This window comes from Pinus tabuliformis, chromosome 5_2, assembly GCF_031772625.1.
Source record: "Pinus tabuliformis cultivar Carrire ecotype Pingquan chromosome 5_2, CPIR1, whole genome shotgun sequence".
NCBI classification, from domain to species: Eukaryota; Viridiplantae; Streptophyta; class Pinopsida; order Pinales; family Pinaceae; genus Pinus; species Pinus tabuliformis.
The window spans coordinates 518,161,101-518,176,385 of NC_142306.1; the positions used below are offsets into that span (position 1 = coordinate 518,161,101).

The 15,285-nt window shown below is 35.2% G+C and overlaps 2 pseudogenes; both read right to left on the minus strand.

The window, feature by feature from the left end:
• Positions 1 to 524: 524 nt before the first annotated feature.
• LOC149159955 (elongation factor 1-gamma-like) lies at positions 525 to 1,925 on the minus strand (annotated as a pseudogene).
• A 941-nt stretch (positions 1,926 to 2,866) lies between these two features.
• The window catches only part of LOC149159956 (uncharacterized), a 78,714-nt pseudogene continuing 66,295 nt past the window's right edge, over positions 2,867 to 15,285 (minus strand).

The following is a 15,285-nucleotide window of genomic DNA, read 5'->3' on the forward strand; positions in this document are numbered from 1 at the left end:
AATTCTAAGACAATATGATGAAATATTATCATCGTACCAATAACCCACAATAATATTATAACATATGGAAATTGCATCAAAGAAAATATCAATGTGAAAGTATAAATGCCACAATATATAAAATGAAAACCATCAATCCTCTTTTCTCGAGTCATCATTGCTTTAGCCGATTGTAGAGTTGTAGAGTCATCTGCACCCGAAACCACTCGAAGAAAAATAAGCAGTTGGTACAATATGTACATAGGGGCCTTCTGCATGGTGACTTTGGTAACAATGGACAACGTACCAAAGGAGTCTCTTCTGGTCTTATCACTCAGTGCATCAACATCCTTTTCAAGACAATCTACCACATGGCCCAGTACAACCATGCAAGGCTCTACAAAATAAAAATTACACCCCTGAATCAGATATAAAATCTACAGTCCTCTAAAACAGAAGAAAAATAACTTCAATGATATCAAGAGACAACTTTTGTTATGCAGAAAGAACTTCAATCACAATAATATTATAAAATAGGATAACCAGTTGCATAAAAAGCTTCTCTGCATAAATTGTAGACGAAACACTAAACAAAAACAAGATATTTCTAAACACGACCAAATATTCAAAATTGGGATTCAGTATCACTTGAAACATTTGGAATCCAACAAAGGCTCACCCTCAAAGGGCTCTTGATCTTCAATCATGGCATTCACATGCTCTTTCTGAGCCTCATCATTGATGTCCACCTTAGTCCATTCAAACAATTCCATATCATAGCATTCATCCATAACGAACTTGGGAATTTCTGGGCCACGGAAGAGCCATAATCCCTTGACTTTAAAAGGACTCTTTTCTCCAATGATAAGCATCTTTCCAAAAGAATACTTGCGTGCAAGATCCATGCACTACAAGAATCCTGTGACTTTGTTCAATGTGACATATGAAACTGTGTTCTCATCATTGTATTTGTACTCACAGAACCACAAGGAATAACCCTCTAGATCATACATATCCCAGAACCCTTTAATAGCAACCTCTCGAAAGTTAGTCTTCGTGTTCGAATAAAGTCTCTTCCACTCATCAAGAATCATTTTACTTGGTGGTAGGAGATCAAGAGATTTTTTTTTTTTTTTTTGGCTTTGGCTTGGGGGCCTCCTCTTTGTCATCGACGACTAGAGTATCTTCAACCTTGGGCTTTGCGGGTTCCCTTTTCTTTTGGGCCTCCTATTTATGCTTTTTCTTATGTTCCTTAGTTGCAATAGCCTTCTTAGTGTGCACAATAGCCTTCTTAGTGTGCACAACTGGAGGAACAACATCTGGTTGTTTAACTTCACCCATAATCTTCTTGAATTTAGGTTGATTAACCATAGTCCAAAAGTACCACTCAACATGAGGACATCCTTTAGTGATGTCTTTTTCCATGAAGGATGTAAAACCCAAAGACAAGTTGCATGTCATAATAATTTCTTCCAATGTTATGGAGTACCCAACGAGATAGGTATTTTTAGCGAGCTATGAATTGAATGTAACCAATACTCTTTTGAGGCCAGCAATGGTGGCCTCCTCTTCGAGTGGGAGCTACACTCCAAATATAATTCAAGGATAGTACCACCACATGATATTTATACCAATTTATAAAGAAGAAAATATATCCACTATTCAACATGGGTGTAATCAAATACCGATGATCGAAACAGGGAGTTATCGACTTTTAATCATGCAACATAACGTGCATTGGTATTACTCTTAAAAACTGCACCCTTTGATGTCTCTAAAACTAGGACCATGCCTATAAGATTCATTTTAAGAAATTTTAGGGATTTATTTTTCATCCCAATTTCAAAATTTGGGGCCAAGCTGACTTTTATACCAACATACTCTGCGGAAATCAATGCTTTAAATGAAATTCTATTGGTAGAGCCTACATGTAAAGTCAGTGCCATAGTTTCAGAAACCTATTGTACAGCCTTGTAGGCCACTCTGAGTGTATGCAACCCAATGAATAGTTAATATTCAGCCCACAACAAATACATGAAAATCATTTGAGACTCTACGGTAGAAGCGCCTCCGTACTCATAAATGTTGAGAGCCAGGAGATCGATAATCGAGTATAGGAACAATGATTCCATGATGGAAGTAATAATAACATATTATATTATATATATATATATATATAACACCATCCTAATATATTGTCCACGCAGGCAATTCTGTGGTGAAATTGAAATCATAATCGCAAAAAAAACATGCCAATGTTGTGCCACCATATATCAACGTACAAGGTCACAATCATAATGTAATAGGAAATGAATTGACTCCGGTTTGTATCCCACATATGTCGTTACTCATTAGTGAACCCACACTCACCTAAAATTGCCACATGGGCGAGAATCGTTTTATTGCAGGATTCCTTATGGTGGATAAATACAGTGCAAATTATCACATCTGCCCAATACATATGAATGTTGCCGCCACCAATGCATAGAGAATATAGAGAGAGGTAGAACGCCAAGCATAAATCAATCTTTTCTCGGAGTAATGAATGTTGTTGCAGGAGAAATGTAGACTGCATTGTATTATTTTCGTGCACCAACAACTCAACAACCAATACAACAATTATAATGCATGCATTGTATTAATGTTGGGCATTGTAATGACCATTTTTTTGTAACGCATTCTGCATGTTTTTCCTCTATCGATTCTATTTAGACAATAGTCGTTTAACATTTCTTTCGTTGCTGAATATTTGAGACCGCTGGAATATAACCTACACCCACGCATTACCTGTCACTGTCACCTGTAATTCTTGATGTCTATTCTTTCATCCCTACTTTTCCTTTCCACCATCATTGTAATCACATAATGATACCATAACGTTCTTGATTCAGGTACTGTCCCCTCTGCGTCCTCGCATGAATTGTCCATCTGGCTTGAGAAGTGCATCTAACTGTTGAACGTGATCTACATCATCTAAAATTACCAATGCCAGAGAAGATAAAAGATGGGTTTCAAGCAAATTTATTCCTTCACTAACACTTTCTATTTTTTCATATTTTAGAGTCAAGCCCTGAAAAAATTTCTCCTACAATAATTCTAAGGAGCTCTTACGTGCATTTTCTCTTACATCTGCTAAGAAGCAAGATCTATTGTATTCTGATTTCTTCCTATTGAAAAATTCTTTAACCAACATCGTCTTCCTTAACCACGTTGGATAGAAATTCTACAAGGTTTGAACAACTGCAATGGTGGCATGAAGGTTTACATTCTTGTATGCCCAATCAACAAAATATGCTATAATGGAAAACTTTGTTTGCCTTTTTGTAGCACTAGCAGACATTTTATCAAAGGCATAGACAACAAAATGTTTAAAATCCTCCATAGTCGACTGGTAAGCAATGTTCCTTGCTAGAAGAAGAACCATTATTGGCCTTCCTACTTTGTCAAATCCTTGCATGTAGACAAATTTTTCCTTGAGATTATTATAGACCATTGTTTCTGGGATGTATCCAAGAGGTACACAAGTCTGTCTCCATTTTCTATACTTTGCAAACATCTCACAAGCCTTTTCCACATTTGGTTCCTAGGCATACAAGAAACATACAAGTGTAGCATCATCTATAACCTTGGAGGTGGGATCTTCCTTTTGAATTTTGTCTCTCATAAGTCACAACTTGTCTCTGACCACATCAGAAATTGAATTGTTGATGTTTTTGTTTGCTTCATGTTACCCATTTCAGTATGATCTCATACACAATTTGATCTCACCATGTCCGTTATCATCTCAAGACATTTTATGGGTCTCTGAGGGTGTTGCTTCTCTAATGATGTCATTAACCTATTTCTTTATTGATCTCATGAGCAACTCTCCTCAAAATATTAATGATGTTACAATTTCCATCTTCTTTGAACCATGAGAAAGTAGTGAAAACATACACGGATTTTTATAGGTATTGAAGATCAATTTATTTATTGCTTGGTCCATTAATATGATTGAGGTTGTGCTTAGATGTTTTCTTTATTTCAAGGTTCTACAAATTCCCTTGACCTTCTTTCAATCCAACACTTCCAGCGTCTTCTTTTATGCTCCTTTTCTTTGTCTCTAAGTTGGATATAATATAATGGCAATTCTGTCCACTAAATTACTTTATTTAAAATATTTTCTAGAGTTTAAATGTATTTCACACCTTCATATTAAATTCTTTATTATCAATATTGGGGTTTCTCCCCCCAAGGTGCTACTGATCTAATATTGACAAATTCTTCACTTTTTTCTTGAGTAACTCCCCACGAGACCAATCTAGGTTATTGGTTATTCCTTATTCTTTCTCTTCCACACTTTAGTAGGTTGTATTCTCTTAGTTTCATTTCTTTCATTTTTTGATCTGCTTGGAGTTGCTTCCATCTTCTATTTAGTGCTCTTTATAATATATGGAAGCTTACAATTATTTTCTTTGTGGCCAATATTATTACATACAAAACATCTTGTGTGGTCAAGGAATAGAGAAAATGATGTGTTTCTTTTTGCGTTCATGTTTTTTTCATATACACTTTGCATCCAAATGGCATGTGTCCAAATTCATGACACATATAACAATAACCATAAAAAGAGTTTATGTACCTGGTGGTTGATGTTCTCCTTTTATTCTTTGTTTGAGGATATCTTCATGCTTGTTGTAAATTACGCTGATTAGTCTTGACCTTATTTCTCTTACATTTTGTTGCTACATGTCCAAGTCCACGGAAATAAAAATGCTTTATATATTTTCCAGGAAAAAAGAATCGCGTTTGAGATCTTCCGAGTTTGTTCAACTCATCTTTAGGAGGAAATCACCTTTTTGCAAAATTGATTTTATGTGACTCATTCTTTGGCTCTTGTTGTTGCTACTTGGTATTGTTTTCCTCTTTGTTATTTACTCTTCTTGTACCTTCCTGCAGTGGTGTTTTTACGACTGCTTCATTATCCTCTATGGATGCCTTTGAGCTACTGCACTTTTCTTCTCAGTCCTTCATGGATTCTATCTCCTCTCCTAGCTTCTTACAAAACTTGTTCTTTCCATCTAACACTCCTCTAGCTAAATCAACCTCGTCTTCTAATATTTTACATTGTAGGTCTCTCTCCTTGAATTGACTACACATCACCTCTCCTAGTCTCGTTTCTTCAAGTCGTTTCTTTAGGATGACAATTTCCTCCTTATACTCATGGTCTTTCTCATCACATATCTGCCTGATTTTCTTCAGATCCTTATTTTCATTCTTCAATATTTCTATACTAGAAAATGATAAGTCAAGCCTAGCTTGATTTTCATCTGATTTTTATTCATGAGAGTCAGACACATTCACACAGGTAGAGGTTTCACTTTCCTTTTGACATGGTTTTTTCTCCTTATTATTTCTCTTTCCTTTCTCTACAATTTTTTATTTCTAGCCTCTTCATGCATGAGCTGCAATCTATCCTAGATTTCTTTTGGAGAAGTTAGATCTATTATTGTATCAAGATCCTTATTATGAAGATTTTTATACATGACACATTTTTCCTTAGCATTCCATTGTTGTTCTTGCAAGGAGGGATAGTCCTTGCAGTAGCCATCACATACTAGTTTCCACACACTAGGTCCATAAGCTATAAGTTCATATTTTACTTTATCTCTCCATTCATGAAATTTTGATGTACTAAGCACATGTACAATTTGACAGTCCATGACTCAACCAAAATTACCTTCAAGCTATTAGGCTTACACCCACAGGGGATTCACTCAATGAACCTATGACATATCATGTGCGTTCGTGGCATATTAAACAATACCCTTAATTTGACTATGTATTGGAAAATATCTCTAGAATTGACATTATTTAACCCCCTACCAATAAAAATCCAATACACCTTCCCAATTTAAAAAACCTGCACTTTCACTATATATTGTAGGTATCCATTTTTTTGTTAACATTTTTTGTGCCCCTTTATATTTTTCATTAACTTTGAGCTCAATTTTTTATACCTACGCATAAAAAAACCCTTTCCCCTATATATTCATCAATATATTATATCATTTTTCCTCAATATAAATCCCCCAATATGAATGCATGTGGTCAGGGGGTGGGGTATGAATTGTGTCTGAGTTTTAATCTCCTTTGAGTGTCATCACTTTTGTTATTTGGAATTGTCACCCAGTTTCCCTTACTTGTACTTAATTGGTTCTTTAATGACATTGGTGAAGGTGCATGGTAAGAATGTGTCTCGCAAAAAATGTAGATGAAGACACCTACGCCAATATTTTATCCTCAACCACTTGAAAATATTTGGGTTCCCCTCAGCTTGTGCTTGTGACACAAATATGTTATATTTCAACAAAACCATTAGTGAACCTTTACAGATCCTTCTTAAGTTACCTATTACTCTGGAAGGAAAAAATGTCTATATTGGTCTTATGGTGGTCCAAGGCCCCTTGGATTTCAAGTTTCTCCTTGGGCGAGACAATGTCTATGCCATGAAAGTTGTTGTGGCCACACTCTTTTGAGTGATGTCTTTCCTTGACAATGTAAACATTGTGACTATTAACGAACTTTCGTTCGTTGCCCTTGATTCGACTACAATCCATCCAATATCCCTTAATGTTCCTTATATGCAAGTGGTATCTATTCCACAGCGTGCTAATTATGTGGCAACCGGTCCCATGTTTTCAGTTACTGATGTAAGCAAGCCTCTCACTATGTTCTCGACTTATTTTGACTTAGATATGGTAATTGACATGGTCAACCCTTCAATGGGGACATTTGAACTTGACTTTATTATCCCAATTGATTCCCTTAACATGTGTTCCTTCGAGATAACTATTCTTCCTTATGATGAAAACCTCTTGGAATCCATGACCAGGGAGTGTCCCTTAGCTTGTGCTTCTTCCAAATGGAAGCCATGATCAAGATTACTATGAGGATGGTTCTTTTACTGCGTCAACCTCATGAAAAAATGAAATAGGTCCCTATGAGGATGGTTCTTTTACTGTGTCAACCTCGTTAAAAAATGAAACAGGTCCCTATGCGGATGGTTCTTTTACTGTGTCAACCTCATTGAAATATAAAATAAGTCCCGATGAGGATGGTTATTTTACTGTGTCAACCTCCTTAAAAAATGAAACAGGCCCCTATGAGGATAGATCTTTTACTGTGTCAAACTTATTAAAAAATGAGATAGGTCCCTATGAGGATAGTTCTTTTACTCTATCAACCTCATTAAAAAAATGAAATAGATCCACGAGGATAGCTCTTTTAGCCTGTCAACCTCATTAAAAAATGAAGGAGGTCAATATGAGGATAGATCTTTTACTATGTCAGCCTCGTTAAAAAAATGAAACATGTACGTATGAGGATAGTTGATCTTTTATTGTGTCAGCCTTATTAAAAAATAAACCAGGTCCTCATGAGAATAGTTCTTTTCCCTGTGTGAAGCTCCTTAAAAAATGAAACAAGGTTTCATGAGTATAGTTCCTTTTATTGTGTCAAGTTTGTTAGAATATGAAACAAGGTTCCATGAGCATATTTCCTTTTCTTGTGTCAACCTCATTAAAAAATGGAACAAGGTTCCCTGAGCATAATTATTTTTCTATGTCGAGCTCGTTAAAAAATGAAACAAATTGTGGAGCGATAAAAAGGTGCCTTTCGAACTCCTAATTACCTTCACATTAATTATCAACCCAGGGACGACTTTTTATTTCAAGAGTGTACTCTGTCTGAGGCGGCTATTTACTTAAGAGTAATGTTTCGCAGTATAGTGCTTAAAACCCAAAAGTAAATGAATGCTTGAAACAAAATCTAATTGGAACAGCAAGAAACTGAAATGTTCTAAACTAAATCATTCATTCAAACAACCATCAATCGAGGATATAGTAGCAATAACTCATTCCTCTAGAAATTGATGCAAAAGGAATTAGAGCATGGACCATGGATCAGGGAGCGTGGTAGCATTTGCTGAGGCTCACGACAGCCTTGGACCTTCTCTCACACCAAAGCAATAAATGCAAGTAAATCAAGCAGCGGAAAGTAAAATGGAACAGTAGTCTGGAAATGGAACAGCAGTAAAGAAATAGCAATTAAAAGAACTAAATCTCGCGAGTTAGAACTGAATTCTCATTCTGTGATCAAATAACAATCGGCAAAAGCAATTCCAATGATCTTTACTTTACGAGAAGATATTTACAAATGAATTATGGAACGGCAGTTCATTATAAAGCAGGAACGTCAATCATATTCAACACACTAATGGAACAACAATCCTCAACCGTATGTACACGTTCTCCACTACTACAGCAATCTGAGAGTAATGGATGATATGACTATGTTTCTGAACGAAGTAATATTGCTTTCAAGTCTTACAAATACTATTTCACATGGATCTGATAACAATAACATTTATACCAACATTCCGCTACAGAAATAGCTGAAAGATGCAATTCGAATAGATCCACTTATACAATGCAGAGACATTCAAGATAAAGAACTCATTCAGATATCAGTTATAACGAAGCATAGCATATCACATAAAAGATGTATCAGATTACTTAATAATAGAAATAAACAAACCACACGCAAATCACCGTATAATAATACAAAGGCAAGTGTCCTTCGGAGCTGGGCCCTTGGCTGCCAATGGAACACTGCCTTAAGTTACTCCAGATGCAGAGACGAAATGAACACCAAGTCTTCTATATTAATCTCATCAACAAAAGTATAACAAAGTCAGGTCTCAGCGAGACTCAATGATCACAGTTGGTTCTGAAACTCAGAATTACAAAAACAATCCTCCCCTCCTCTGATCTTTGGTTTCATTTAAATAGAGAAAGATCAGAGCGTAGATAATTACAACATGATTTAATTTACAAATTTGGGTTGATTCTAACCAGATGATCAACAAGAAAATATATTTCCTTTCATCTCTTAACAAAAGCAAGACGAATTTGGGTTTGCAGCTGAGATTTGGAGGACGGCCGCAACTGCAAATCTGAGAAAATTGTGCTCAAAGAACCCTGCGTTTCTCCCTGTACAAGCCGAATTTGGGCAAAGCGTTCTTTCCCAAAGTTAATTGGGCCCGTTTTGGACAAAACCCATGTTCCGGATTTCTCAAATTCGTCTTCATTTGCTCAGAATCTCAACCGCAAAACTGTCACTCCTTAAACCAGCGAATTTCTGAGTTGGCAGATTTAAAAATCAAATCTTCAATCTGGAAGTTACCTTGGAGGCTAAAAATGGTGAATAATGTTATAACCAACTTATTAGAACTATCATTGGTAAAATAATGCATAATCATCAATTTATTAGAAATAAAGGAGAATAAATAATGTAAGAGCATAAATCATCATAAAATGGATTTATAATAAATGACATGATGAAGAATGGTAGAAATGGGTAAAATAAACGTTCACAAGTGACAATAATAATGGCATATTAACGACCCAACATACCCCCACACTCAATATGTTGCATGTCCTCATGCAACGAAAACTGAATATATTGCATGTCCTCATGCAACCCAAAGACAAAAACCATGTGTTAACCAAGCAATAAAAATTTGAGAATAAATGAATGCTTCCTTAATTAATGAATATTCAATTGTAGCAATCTCGATGAAGGCATAACAATTTTTACATTGACATTCAATTATATGTATATATGAAGTTGCAACAAAATGTGATATAGATAACAACAAACTTCATTAACCATTTTGTCAAAACTACAAACCAGATTTTGTTGAAATGTTGCAAGTAAATTTGTAATATATGAAGGCCTTTATGATCCAAAAATCAGATCGTTTTGATGCATGGATCATGGGATATAAACAAAATGGCTGTAAGTGAGAGTGCATGATTTCCGAAATTTTATGAACCAATATTTCTTGAATTTATCTAGGTATGTGTATTTCAATAGTATGTCTGTGTTTCCTAGAGATCACAAGAATTGAGTTCATAGTTCTAAAAATATTAGGGAAATCAATTTCTACACTGAAATTGTATGCCTTAAAGGAGAGAAAATGGAAAACATCCATCATGCGTAGCAATTCCTCCCCCTCTTCGAAAAATTAGCATGCCCTCATGCGATGCTAGAAAACAAATAGAGGTGGTAGTTATTAGCTGTTGAATTCTATGCTTGGTGTAAAACGACGTGGCATAAGGGAGGTGTTGAGAAGGAATAAGAATAGCAATGGATGATAAAGAATATGAATGGCGTGGTCATAAGAAAGAAATGAATGAAAAGAACACTCCCCCACACTCGAAAATGACATGCTGCTGAAAAAGGGGAAGTGGTAAAGATGTGGAATGAAGGATGACAAATAATGCTCGAAATGGATTTTCATTAGATTCTCCTAAATTTATAATAAATTAGAAAACTATGCAATTTTACCTCAAGTTTTACCTCCAAAAATGTGGAATGACATATAAATACTGGCAATTGTTGAAGCTGATGTAGGCAGAGTTGGTGCTAAAAGTGATGCAAAAGGTGGAATCCAGGGAAGCACATCATGTCTGAAGAATTGTTCACGTTCGCGAGCCTCTACTGTGAAGTGCAATAGTGTGGTCATGCTACGAATAGAATTCTGCCCATACTTGTTGTTCTCCTGTAAACAAATCATACTTGTGCATACAATGTTCTTGAAGCCATAGTGTTGGGTTTGAATAGCAACAGATAAAATGCATGCAAAAATTTCAATTAGAAAAACTTATGTATACATGCAATACTAATATGTTGTCAAATCAACAAGGTATGGCAAAGTGCAGTAATCATATCGCATGCAATTCCATAATGCATACATTCCCCCCTCCAATTGGAAAATGGGTTCCATAACCATAAAGCATATGAAAGGGGTGGTGCTGACGACAAGGCAATGGAATGAACAATATATCAGTAAGGGAGGCAGAGTACACTTATCAATAATAGGACGGTGAAAGTTATGGTTATTTTGAGAGCAAAATGTGTAAAGATAGTTATGAATAAGAGATAGGATGCTTTAGAGTGATGATAGTTTATGCACAACGAAAAAGGACAACAATATGCTAAAAAGATGCTTTGCTGACGGTATTATAGCTGAAAATGATGTGATTGATCATAAAACAATTTCTCATGCATAAAGGTTCAAACAGGGAAAAAGTTAAGGAAATAACTTCTCTGATAAAAAGAAAATAAGAAAATGGCATTATAATAATAATTGGCGAAAAGATATAACTTCCATACCATAAGCAGAGCCGCTGCTGCCAGCAGGCGTCCATAGCCTCGGCAGGGTTGATTTTTAACTCATATGAGCCATGATCCTCAATTTATAAATGGAGAGTTTTAGTGTTGTTCTACAGAAGAGATCAGTGTGCTGGTGTGGTAACCAGATAACCACACTGCTATTCACTAGGAGGTAGCAAAAGTGATCAGGCCGGCTCGTGATGAGACCTCCTGTTCCAAGGATAATTTGGCTACCCAATGGATCATAACCCTGGTGTGGTGGCCCTAATGGGAATGTCACTTTGTTACAGCCTTATGAACATGGTAGGCTGGCTCGTAATGAGACCCCCTATCCTCCATTTGCGAACAAAATTTTGTTGTTATTACACATTTTTATGATAAAAAAAAGAGGGAGGCTCAGTACTCCTTAAGAGCAGGGATGGCGGAAGAAGTTGAACATGTCAATATATATAAAAAAAATATACCCATAATCTCATTTATTACAGACAGAGAAGATTATAACCAGGAAGGGTCGAACCAGCATGGTATTAAGATGATCAATCAGTATCATGTACAGCAGAAAACAATGCAGTAAAGTAATATATAAATAATTGTGTCCCTTTTTGAAAAGAATCTAACATCAAGGAGCTGTCCTGTTAAAGATCATAACATAAATGATAATAACTCGCTTCAAAAGAATCCATAATTCCTGTCCTCATAAAAATAGTGTACTTCATGCCATGAAAGAGAATCAGGAGAATGTTGTTGAGAAGAACTATGAATAATCCCACAAGAGAAAGGAAAGGGTTGCTCTCAAAAATACTCTCAAAGTGTTGCTTTTTTGAAGGAACAGCAAAAACACTCAAAAAGAAAGTGGTGTTTTGTGTAGGGAACAACAAAGAAAATGCATACCAAAAAAAGCAAAAATACACACAAAAACGCGAAACCGTTGTTCCTTTGGAAAAAGGAACAGCAAAAACACGCACTGTTGTTCCTTTTGAAAAAATGAACAGCAAAAACTCAAACTATTGTTCCTTTTGAAAAAGGAACAGCAAAAACACAAATTGTTGTTCCTTTTGAAAAAGGAACAGCAAAAACACGCATTGCTGTTCCTTTTGAAAAAAAGGAACAACAAAAACTCAAACTGTTGTTCCTTTTGAAAAAGGAACAACAAAAACATGCACTGGTGTTCCTTTTGAAAAAAGGAACAACAAAAACTCAAACTATTGTTCCTTTTGAAAAAAGAACAACAAAAACACACACTGTTGTTCCTTTTGAAAAAAAGGAACAGCAAAAACTCAAACTGATGTTCCTTTTGAAAAAGGAACAGCAAAAACACGCACTGTTGTTCCTTTTGAAAAAGGAACAGCAAAAACTCAAACTGTTGTTCCTTTTAAAAAAGGAACAACAAAAACTCAAACTGTTGTTCCTTTTAAAAAAGGAACAGCAAAAACTCAAACTGTTGTTCCTTTTGAAAAAGGAACAGCAAAAACACGCATTGCTGTTCCTTTTGAAAAAGGAACAGCAAAAACATGCATTGTTGTTCCTTTTGAAAACTCAAATTGTTGTTCCTTTTGAAAAAGGAACAGCAAAAACACGCATTGCTGTTCCTTTTGAAAAAGGAACAGCAAAAACTCAAACTGCTTTTCCTTTTGAAAAAGGAAAAGCAAAAACTCAAACTGTTGTTCCTTTTGAAAAAGGAACAGCAAAAACACGCACTGTTGTTCCTTTTGAAAAAGGAACAGAAAAAACTCAAACTGTTGTTCCTTTTGAAAAAGGAACAGCAAAAACACGAACTACTGTTCCTTTTAAAAAAGGAACAACAAAAACTCAAACTGCTGTTCCTTTTGAAAAACGAACAGCAAAAACTCAAACTGCTGTTCCTTTTGAAAAAGGAACAGCAAAAACACGCACTGCTGTTCCTTTTGAAAAAGCAACAGCAAAAACTCAAACTGCTGTTCCTTTTGAAAAAGGAACAACAAAAACACACACTGTTGTTCCTTTTGAAAAAGGGACAGCAAAAACTCAAACTGTTGTTCCTTTTGAAACAAAGGAACAGCAAAAACACGCACTGCTATTCTTTTTGAAAAAAGGAACAACAAAAACTCAAACTGTTGTTCATTTTGAAAAAGGAACAGCAAAAACACGCACTGCTGTTCCTTTTGAAAAAAAGGAACAGCAAAAACACACCAAATGTTGTTCCTTTTGGAAAAGGAACAGCAAAAACACACCCAACGTGAAAGTGCAGAACTGCTGTTCCATTTCGAAATGGAACAGCAGTTGTTCCATTTCGAAAAGGAACGGCAAAATGAACAGTGAAAAAGGAACAACAAAATGAATGGCTGAACCAAATAGTGCTATTCCTTTCGAAAATAGATAGCAAAACGAAAATAATGTCGCTTTGAAAAAGGAATAGTAGGAACGACAAGAATGCACACAAATGTTGTCCCTTCAGAAAAGGAACAGCAAAATACACAACCATAAAATGCAAACACGCAAAGAATGAGTTAGTTGTTCACTGTATTGAAGCTGAGGATGGGTCACAGTTTGAATGAAGCAACACCTGAAACACAAAATATAAAAGAAATTAGAAAAGAAACAACATTTTATTTAAAAACAATATGTAAATTAAGTTACAACAGCTATGATATTATGTAAAAAAATGATCTTTTTTTTTTTTTTTAAATGTTTTGGCAGCAAAAAGATGACATGAATCTTCAAATGGAAATCAATTCTTCATTTCTTCTATTATGAATCCGTTGGGTAATAAGTTGGATGAAATTCCTTTGTTTCATTAAAAAATTTCTTTCAAGAATCACTCGTCCATAAATTGACCTTCTTTATTTTCCCAAGACCTGCAAAAAATGAGTATCTACCTGCAATAAAACATTAAATCATGAAGAAAGAGAGGTGTACGGGCTCCCTTAATCCAAGAATTATGTAAAAAACTAACAAGTAGTTACTCTGTAGAACAAATCCACAGAGAAAATAACAAAGTAAAATTTATTTGTTACCTGCGGGAGAGCAGTGGTCGACCATACTAACCAGCAGTGTTTTAATCACAACTTCTTTGTTTTTCGTCCAAATTGAGTGATTCCAAAGCCAAATGAGAGCTAATTCAAAGGTGTATCTCCAATATAAACAGGTTTTAAAAACTCAATGATATGATATGTCAAATTTGTTTAGAACAACCTGCATAATAGAGTCATTTTCGATTACCTGGCTTAGACCAACAGTTGATATTTCAAGCATAACTTTTTCGTTTGAGGTCGGATTCGAATGATTCAAATTGGAAATGAAAATAGATTCATTTATTGATCTCCAATAGAAACAGGTCTTGAATACAAGAAGAATTGATAGGTCAAATACTGTAAGGAACAACCAGAAGGACATAGTTTTAAGAGTGCTGATTTACGATAGACAGTCAGTATTTTGATCATAACTTCCCCATACGATATTGAAAATGAGTGATTCCAATTGAATTGTAAACTAGATTCATAGGGGAATCTACCATAGAAACAGGTTTTAAAAATATGGTCATTTAGGTCTCCAAAAATTGACTGTCCCAACTCTGTTCCTGAGCTGCCCACTAGATAACCGGTCAATGTTTTGGTTCTAACTTTTTCGTTTCAAATCCAAATTGAGTGGTTCAAATTGAGTTAGAAAGTAGACATCAAGGGCTACCTAGGATAGAAACAGGTTTTAAAAATATTCACTTTTGGTCCCTCAAAACATGACTGTCCCGACTGTTTTTCCAGAAAGTTCATCAAGCCTGGAAGCCAAAAAAAATGAAATTCAAGCATTTTTTCAAATTGGTGATAAAAATGAAAATGAGTGTTTGTAGAACTTATTATTTCCATTATGATTCATCTACATACACAAATTATTAAAAAAAATTATCACCGACGTTGATTTCGATAGCATGTTGCAACAAAAACAACTAGTTTTACAAAAGAACAAAATGCACTTATTTATGTCCTTATTTTGTTTTATTTTATTTTTTCACTAACCTACTTTGATTGAAGGATGAATATGACTACGTGTATGAGTACTTCCAGTGAAGCCATTTTCGAAATACGGCTTCACGTATGCACATACCCAAATTTG